Source organism: Anolis carolinensis, chromosome 2 (genome assembly GCF_035594765.1).
Source record: "Anolis carolinensis isolate JA03-04 chromosome 2, rAnoCar3.1.pri, whole genome shotgun sequence".
Classification (NCBI taxonomy): Eukaryota; Metazoa; Chordata; class Lepidosauria; order Squamata; family Dactyloidae; genus Anolis; species Anolis carolinensis.
Window position 1 is genome coordinate 191,010,065 of NC_085842.1, and position 9,305 is coordinate 191,019,369.

The following is a 9,305-nucleotide window of genomic DNA, read 5'->3' on the forward strand; positions in this document are numbered from 1 at the left end:
AATGGGCCCAAAAGTATGTACGGGCCAGCAGAATGTTGGATAAGCGAAAATGTTGAATTACAAGCAGGGATTAAGGAAAACCTGATTAAATCTCAAATTATGTTATACAGTAGAGTCTCACTTATCCAAGCCTTGCTTATCCAAGCCTCTGGATAATCCAAGCATTTTTGTAGTCAATATTTTCAATATATCGTGATATTTTGGTGCTAAATTCGTAAATACAGTAATTACAACATAACATTACTACTTATTGAACTACTTTTTATGTCAAATTTGTTGTATAACATGAAGTTTTGGTGCTTAATTTGTAAAATCATAACCTAATTTGATGTTTAATAGGCTTTTCCTTAATCCCTCCTTATTATCCAAGATATTCGCTTATCCAAGCTTCTGCCGGCCCGTTTGGCTTGGATAAGTGAGACTCTACTGTATTTGCTTTCGTTTTATGCAGTGCTTTTGACACGAAATAAATAAAAAATGTTATGATTTTACAAATTAAGCACCAAAACATTATGTTTTACAACAAATTGACAGAAAAAGCAGTTCAACACACAGTAATGTTATGTAGTAATTACTGTATTTATTAATTTAGCACCAAAACATTGCAATGTATAGAAAACATTTACTACAAAAACATTGGCTACTGAAAAATTGACTACAAATAAAGATAGAATTGCATTAATTGAACTTACAATAACAACATTGTCGAAAGTTAAATCTGTAAAAAGTTCCGTCCTTGCTGCCTAGAGAAACAGCTGTGGATCTGGGTGGGAAGCAGACTGCGTTGGATAATCCAGAATGTTGGATAAGTGAAGGTTGGATAAGCGAGACTCTACTGTACTGATGAAATAAAAATATTGTTCTGAAACTGCAGGCTCCCACAATTAGTATTATTGGTTCTACGGGAACTTGATTTACTGTTTTCATATCCTGCCAAAAAGTACCTAGCATTTATGTTATATTTTAAAACAGTGGACGCTACATAATTGCTAGGCTTCTCTGTATGTGCAGAGACATCACTAGCACTCATATGTTGCAAAAGAGATGCAAGACTGCAATCCGGGAAACCAGCTTGAAAGCATCTGGATAAGAATCAAGGGAACCGGGACTCAAAAAGATCTCGTCGTAGATGTCTACTACAGACCTCCGAGCCAGGGTGAAGAAATCAATGAAGTCTTTTGTCAGCAATTGACCAAACAGGCACAAAGAAGAGACATAGTAGTCATGGGCGATTTCAACTATCCTGATATCTGCTGGAAAACAAACTTGGACAAGAGTACAAAGTCCAAAAAATTCCTCGCTTGCCTTGCAGACAATTTTATGGTTCAGAAGGTAGAAGAGGCAATCTCATCCTAACCAATGTGGAGGAACAGATCAATGCAGTTGAAGTGGTCGGATCCCTAGGGGCAAGTGACCATGTGCTCCTGCAGTTTATGGTACAAAGAAGAAAAAAAAGAAGTGCAAAGAAGCCAGAATGGATGTCCAAAGAACTTCTAACTGGGCTAAGACTCAAAAGAGACATGCACAAGAAGTGGAAACAGGGAGAAATCACCAAAGAAGAATTCAAACAAATAACCAACTCCTGTAGAGAAAAGGTTCGCAAGGCTAAAGCGCAAAACGAGCTCTGGCTTGCCAGAGACATTAAAAACAACAAAAAGGGCTGTTTTGCTTATGTTGGAGTTACGAGCTTGGTAGATGCAGAGAACGCCATAGATGTAGCATATCTGGATTTCAGTACGGCCTTAGACAAGGTCCCCCATGACTTTCTGGCAAACAAGCTAGTCAAATGTGGGCTAGGCAAAACTACGGTCAGGTGGATCTGTAATTGGTTAAGCGAACGAACCCAAAGGGTGCTCACCAATGCGTCTTCTTCATCCTGGAAAGAAGTCACAAGTGGAGTGCCGCAGGGTTCCATCCTGGGCCTGGTTCTGATCAACATCTTTATTAATGACTTAGATGAAGGGTTAGAAGGCACGATCATCAAGTTTGCAGATGACACCAAACTGGGAGGGATAGCTGCCAATACTCCAGAAGACAGGAGTAGAATTCAAAACGATCTTGACAGATTAGAGAGATGGGCCGAAACTAACAAAAAGGAAGTTCAACAAGGACAAATGTAAGATATTCCACTTAGGCAGAAAAAATGAAATACAAAGATACAGAACGGGGGATGCCTGGCTCGACAGCAGTACGTGTGAAAAAGAACTTGGAGTCCTCATGGACAACAAGTTAAACATGAGCCTACAATGTGATGCAGCGGCAAAAAAAGCCAATGGGATTTTGGCCTGCATCAATAGGAGTATAGTGTCTAGATCCAGGGAAGTCATGCTACCCCTCTATTCTGCCTTGGTCAGACCACACCTGGAATACTGCGTCCAATTCTGGACACCACAGATGAAGGGAGATGTTGACAAGCTGGAAAGTGTCCAGAGGAGGGCAACTAAAATGATCAAGGGTCTGGAGAACAAGCTTATGAGGAGCGGCTTAAAGAGTTGGGCATGTTTAGCCTGCAGAAGAGAGAAGACATGATAGCCATGTACAAATATGTGAGGGGAACTCATAGGGAGGAGGGAGCAAGCTTGTTTTCTGCTGCCCTGGAGACTAGGACTCAGAACAATGGCTTCAAACTTCAGAAAGAGAGATTCCACCTGAACATTAGGAAGAACTTCCTCACTGTGAGAGCTGTTCAGCAGTAGAAATCTCTGCTGCGGAGTGTGGTGGAGGCTCCTTCTTTAGAGGCTTTTAAGCAGAGGCTGGATGGCTATCTGTCGGGGATGCTTTGAAAGATTTTCCTGCTTCTTAGCAGGGAGTTGGACTGGATGGCCCATGAGGTCTCTTACAACTCTATTATTCTATGTGGAATTGTGTTATGTCTCATTTCTGTGCAATGGCTGAACATATGCAGCCCTGCATATGTGACACATGAGGGCTAGCTGCCTTGCAGCATGGCCACAAAGGACTCAGATGTGCATTTGGTAATGCTTAGTTTAGTCAACAAACTACCGAATGTTTGACCCAGGCTTCACTGCACACAACAGTACATCATGTTAGTAATGTTATATTATAATATGTCCAAGTCCAAGTTTTATTTGATGCTTAGATCATAGGTCTTTCACATATAAGGCAAACAAATAAATACATGAAAACCAGATTATTAAATACAATATAAAATACACCATTAAAATCCTATATAGATCATTAAAATGCTACATATATCAATGTCGATATATGCCCTTAAAATACTATATAAGATACTGCATGGACTAGCACTTGCATAATTAAAAACCAGGTAAAACCAAGTAAATACAGCATTATTAAAATTTATGCAGGAAACACCTTGGAACACCATTAGTTAAAAGCATCCCCTGCACATAAAATGTGCATAGAAAATGATGGTGAAAGTCTTACCCAAAACTCCAAGACTGAACTACAAATACTGTCCAGTCCCTACCCTCTACTTGCCAATGTGCCAAGTAGGCCTTGTTCCTGAGATCCTGCAGTAACAGGCTGGAGAATTCTTTTTCAAAACTGCAAACCTAATCCCATGGTGGAAGTTGATACCACTTTAACTGTCAAAAATCTCGGGTTCTCACAGTGTGCTAAAGCTCCCATTTCGTCCAATGAAATATACAAGAGTTGAAAGCAGTAACAGAAATCAGTTTATTCTGCTCTGGCCAGACTGGACACTGGGGGCATGTTTCAAATCCAGCATGTTTTCCAGGTACAAGAATGGGCATTATAGAGAAAATATTTGAGAACATGTTAAGAAAAGAGGTGATTGGTGCAATTCTGCGATCCGCAATCCCCTTGGGTTAAAGGTGCACTCATTTATAGTTTGAGATGGATGCACAGTGGAATAAACTGCCACTGGTTGCATTTGAAGCTGTCTGCTGTCTGTTTGCGTCCGTCTCGGGAGGCGGGGGAAGATTGGGAAAGAATGTGGGGCTAGGTCATGGAGAACGAAGCATAGTTGATGAGCTTATTCCTGGGGACATGGATCCCATGGGATTCCCAGATTGGTATAATACCGTGTTTCCCCGAAAATAAGACAGTGTCTTAAATTAACTTTTGACCCCAAAGATGCTCTAGGTCTTATTTTCAGGGGATGTCTTATTTTTCCATGAAGAAGAATTCACATATATTGTTGAACAAAAAAATGAACATTTATTATATAATGTACAGTGGTTGTCATCACAAATCAGCATAACTAGACAAACTGAATCCTATCAAGAATTTCTTGTTACTACCATTATTTCCATGTACAACACTCTCTGGTACGGATATTTACTGATCCTGCATGCTCTGGTGTTGTATTTGGTGGGCATGCTTCCAAACAAAAACTTTGCTAGGTCTTACTTTTGGGGGATGCCTTATATTTAGCAATTCAGCAAAACTTCTACTAGGTCTTATTTTCTGGGGATGTCTTATTTTAGGGGAAACAGGGTAGATAGGTTTTTGATGGGTCCCAAGATTAGGACAAAAGGGTGAAAAGCCATCTTAATGGGTTTATGACTTACTACATTATCACACCAGGGCTTTAAAGTGGGCAGCCCTGCATTTCTGCCACCTACAGAATTCTAGAAAATGTAGTTTAGGGTGGGACCTTTTGAATTCTCAGCTACAGAGGTCCTTGCTTTTCCAAACTACATTTCCCATAATTCTGCTTGCACCAGAAGAACGGGGCTGCCCGCTTTAAAACCCTGATGTGATAACGCCGTTAAAGGTAAAGGTAAAGGTTTCCCCTGATGTTAAGTCCAGTCGTGTCCGACTCTGGGGGTTGGTGCTCATCTCCATTTCTAAGCCAAAGAGCCGGCGTTGTCCATAGACACCTCCAAAGTCAGGTGGCTGGCATGACTGCATGGAACGCCGTTACCTTCCCGCCTGACAGATTTTTTCCAACAACACTGGCACATTGGAGTTATACAAGATTGTTGGCCTTTTTGCCAAAGAGTTCTAGTTGCACAACTACAAGTCCCATTATTCCATAGCATTGAGCCATGTCAGCTCAGGCGGTGTCAATCTGCATTAATTCTGCAGTGTAGATGCGCCCTCAGTCTGATGATAGCAATTTCAATAGTACAGAAATTAATGAAAGCCGAAACATATGAACAGAAAACTACATAATGGATCTCTGTGTTGCTGGACTGAGGTTGTTTCATACAGGAAGTAATGGACAGAATTGTGAAATGCTCCCAGCTGACTGCAAAACAAACTTATCTGGGAGCACACAAGTCCAGACCTCTCCCTGACATTGTGGTATTCGTTTTTAAAATAACAATAACAGTTACAAACTATTTCACAAGGGGAAGCATTGTAATATTTGACTTCTCCCCATCTGCTAAATGAAACAGTATGCATAAATCATGTGTGACTTCTGTCCTTCTGTTTAGAAATAGTAAGGTTGTTTGGATAGGTCAGGCATTTTATATCTGTATAATTGGATTCCATTTAGAAATTTTCCACAATCCCTTTATCTTATGTTTCACCAGCTATAATTTAAATGGCTCCATAGCATTTCATAGTATACATATGCACATCCATTTGTGAATATGCCCTCCTTTTTGTCTTGCAACGCAATGTGCAAGTGAGACAGCTGGAGGGAGCAAACAGGATTAGTGAAAGGGTTTCACTTCACTACAGACCCTTCCACGCAGGCATATAACCCAGAATATCAAGGCAGATAATCCACAATATCTGCTTTGAACTGGAATATCTGAGTCCACACTGCCAGAATCCAGTTCAATGTGGATTATATACAGCTGTGTGGAAGCGGCCTAAGTCACGGCCTGTCCAAACTGTCCCTTTCTCCCAGGAGCTCCCGCAACATACACGAGGGTGGCCAGACACTGTTTCCTCTAAACCCAGAAGCAACTGCTACGAAAGGCAAAAACCGCAAGATTTCCAGGTGCAGGAATGTCGCGGTTTTTAGCCAAATATCTGGATCTTCGGGTGTCTGTATGTCCCTGCAATCGGAAATAACAGGATTTTTTATCTGGGTTTGTTCCCGGATTTTAGATTTTTATTCCTGATTGGTTGGTTCCCAAAAAGAAGGTGACTCTCTAGTAGAAAGCAAAAACTTTGTCCTGGGAAGAGGAACTTCATCCTTCACCTGTTTAATGAGGTTTGTGGCAGAAAAATGAAGTTCCTGAGGTCCAACAAGTAATTTCACATTAAGTAGTACACAATGAAACAGGAACAGACACTTTCAACCAGGAACAGAATGCCATCGTTACTATAATTACTCAGACCTTGTTGTATGGCCATCTGTGCAGACAGGTTTCATGGTGTACTTGTGCCAAGGAACAACAGGATGGGTTGCTGGGTTATACATGTGGTTCCTCATTGGGTGTATGCTGACAACATGTGTACAGTTTAGTAAACACCATGGCAAAAACTTAGTCCTGGCTGTTGAGACATGGATGTGCTGGAGAGGAATGTAAATAATGAGAGCCAAAGTCATGCAGGTAGCTAATAGGAAAAGCCATGTATAACCCAGGAACAGCGCCCTCTTGTTTGAGTACACAAGTACACAACCAAATCTGTCTGGACAGATGGCCAGGCAGCCATGCTGTAAAAATAGTCAATAATGACAAAGTTCTGGCTTAAAAGTGTGTGTTCCTGTTTCATTATGTACTGCTGACTTGGGCAGTAATGATCCTACCCCATGAGGCTTATTTGTGTGGCAGATACTTCATGAAACATCTGGGGTGGGGTGGGGGGGGCACAGTTTCTCTGGCCAGGACAAATAATTGATCTTTTTGTAGTGATCCACATATCCAAATCTCTGCATATCCGCATCTTGCCAATATTTAAAAAAAACTCTGGCGGAAATCCCATATTGGGATCCTCTAAATCTCAGAACAAAGCAGCAAGTCTGGACAACAGAGGCAGAAATCCCAGGACTAACAGAGGCAGAAATCCCAGGACTAACAGGTCTATATGTGGACCTCTTCTGAAGTACTGGGATTTTTTGCTCCTGTTTAAAACCCGTGATTTAGTGCTGTCTGGAAGTGCCCTCAGTAGTAAGAGAAAGACAGTTTTTATGGTTCAGCAGAATATTGGCTCAGAAACCTGGGGTTTTGTATGGACCACAAGAGAGCGGTGGGAAGAGAAATAAACTTTCTAAATTGTGAAGCAAATGGGTCAAATTGTATCAACCCAACCATAGTCTTTTCATTATTAGTCTATTGCATCCCCTTGGCACAGCTCTATCTTATGAGTGTAATCTCCATTTTTTCTGGGTTCCTCTGATAACAAAATTGCTTATTGGTTCAGTTGCTCTGTTTCTATGGAAGTGGCACAAGGCCTCTTTTCCTTTCTTAGGTCCATCATAAGTTTTGCTTTTGTTGCCTATAGTTTAAGCATATTGCACTTTCTTTTGTACTATACACATCAATGAGTTCCCCTTGAAAATATGACAATTCTCAGTGATGATGTTTCAAAGGTAGCAGCCATGAGCAAAAGAGTAATTTTGAAAGCCAGAGGTGTGTGTCAAGAAGAGAGGAGCAGGCGGCGGGGGAAGTAGCAGCAGCAGTGAAGGAGGAAGTGGTGGTGATGGAGTTGGGGGAGAAAAACTTTTCCCCTAACAAATTTTTGCCATTGTTATTACCACTCCTGCCCATTTTTAACACTGACTCATTTTTTTTCAATGTGTGCTTTACATGCAAACTCTCCTCCTCCCTCTGCCCTCTAGTTTCCAGTGTAAGTTCCCAATAAAATAAAATGAAATACCAACTTCTGATCATGGTACCCTTTGCTAGGAAATCCATCAATACTACTCTGTGTGGGTCCCAAAATAGTGACCATGACCTTGCCTTCTAATTTTATGGGATTTCTGACATTTGCTGGCCATTTGATTATGCACTCTTTTATTTGTTCTGTTTCCGTAGCCCACTCAAATAGTTTTTTAAAAATAAATTCTAGTGATAACTTTCTTTTCTACTGTCATTTTTTCCCAAAAGGATTTTTTTTCTGCGAACCCAACCGTTTTATCCTTATTAAAATATTCTTTCATCTGTATGTATTGGATCCAAGAAATCTTTAATGAATGCCCCTCATAGCCCAGTTGTCTATGCTTCTATTATTTTCAGTCCAGATTTGTGCCTTTTCTTTCTTTCTTTCTTTTTTCCCATGGCCAAATGAGGGATTTCTCTCTCTAGAGGAAATTCAACTCCCAAAGCACTGCACATAAATGATTTTATTGATCAGCCAATTGGCCTTATCAAAACAGACAATCAATACAGTATACATCAGGTCCAAGCAAAATGATAAATATACAAAAATTGGCAACAGACGCGTATGTGGACGATACGATTCTGATGTCAAAGACACACATTGAATTAAAGAGAATATACTGAGTAAACTTAACATTTATGCTCATGAAAACAAGTTGACAATAAACAAAACTAAATAAAAAATAATGGTGTTTGGAAATCACCCTCCAAGGCATAAATGGTCCCTAGATGCTGATGGTATAGAACAGGTCAGTTTATTTATATATCTAGGTTTAGTCTTCTCAGAATTAGGTTCATGGCCTGCACATTTTCACTTATGCACACTTAATACTAGGGCACGCCCAAACTCTCTGACAAGACTACTAACGCATAGATACCCAGGGTCTTTAATCCGATGATAAAAGTTTACAAAGCAAAGATTGTCCCAATGATATTATATGGGACTGATATTTGGGGTCTAAACAAATTATTGATAACAGAACAAATCCAATCAAAATTCCTAAGACAGATGGTGGGGGTAGACACAAGGACCACCACTGCTGCTGTCAGAGCAGAATTAGAAATATATTCTATCAAAGGACTCGCTAAAATCAGGGTCTTCAATTATTGGTCAAAAATAAAATATCTGGAAAATGGTAGACTCCCAAAATTATGCTTGGCAGAACAAACTACTGGCCAAATCCAAGCTTCCTGGTCAGAACAATTAATAAGGTTCCTCTGCACTTGTGGATTGCAAATCTCTTCCTTAGAAATAATAGGGACACTGAGAAAAGGACAGTATCTCAAAGGATTTTAGATATTGAAGCGCAAAAGGATATAGCCACTCTGTCAAATACGGGCTCCTTGAAGTGGTTAGGGCATTTTAAACAAAATTTCCAGTGGGCGCTTTATTAAAAAGTTGATATGCCAAGACACTTAAGAATCACTTTTACAAGGGCCAGATTTGAACAAATAGAGTCTATGGAGAGATACTGTAGATTTAGTCATACCCTGCCCGATGAAAGACTCTATATCTGTGTCACTCCTGAAGTTGAAAACCTGAATCACATATTACACAAATGTTGTTTGTAT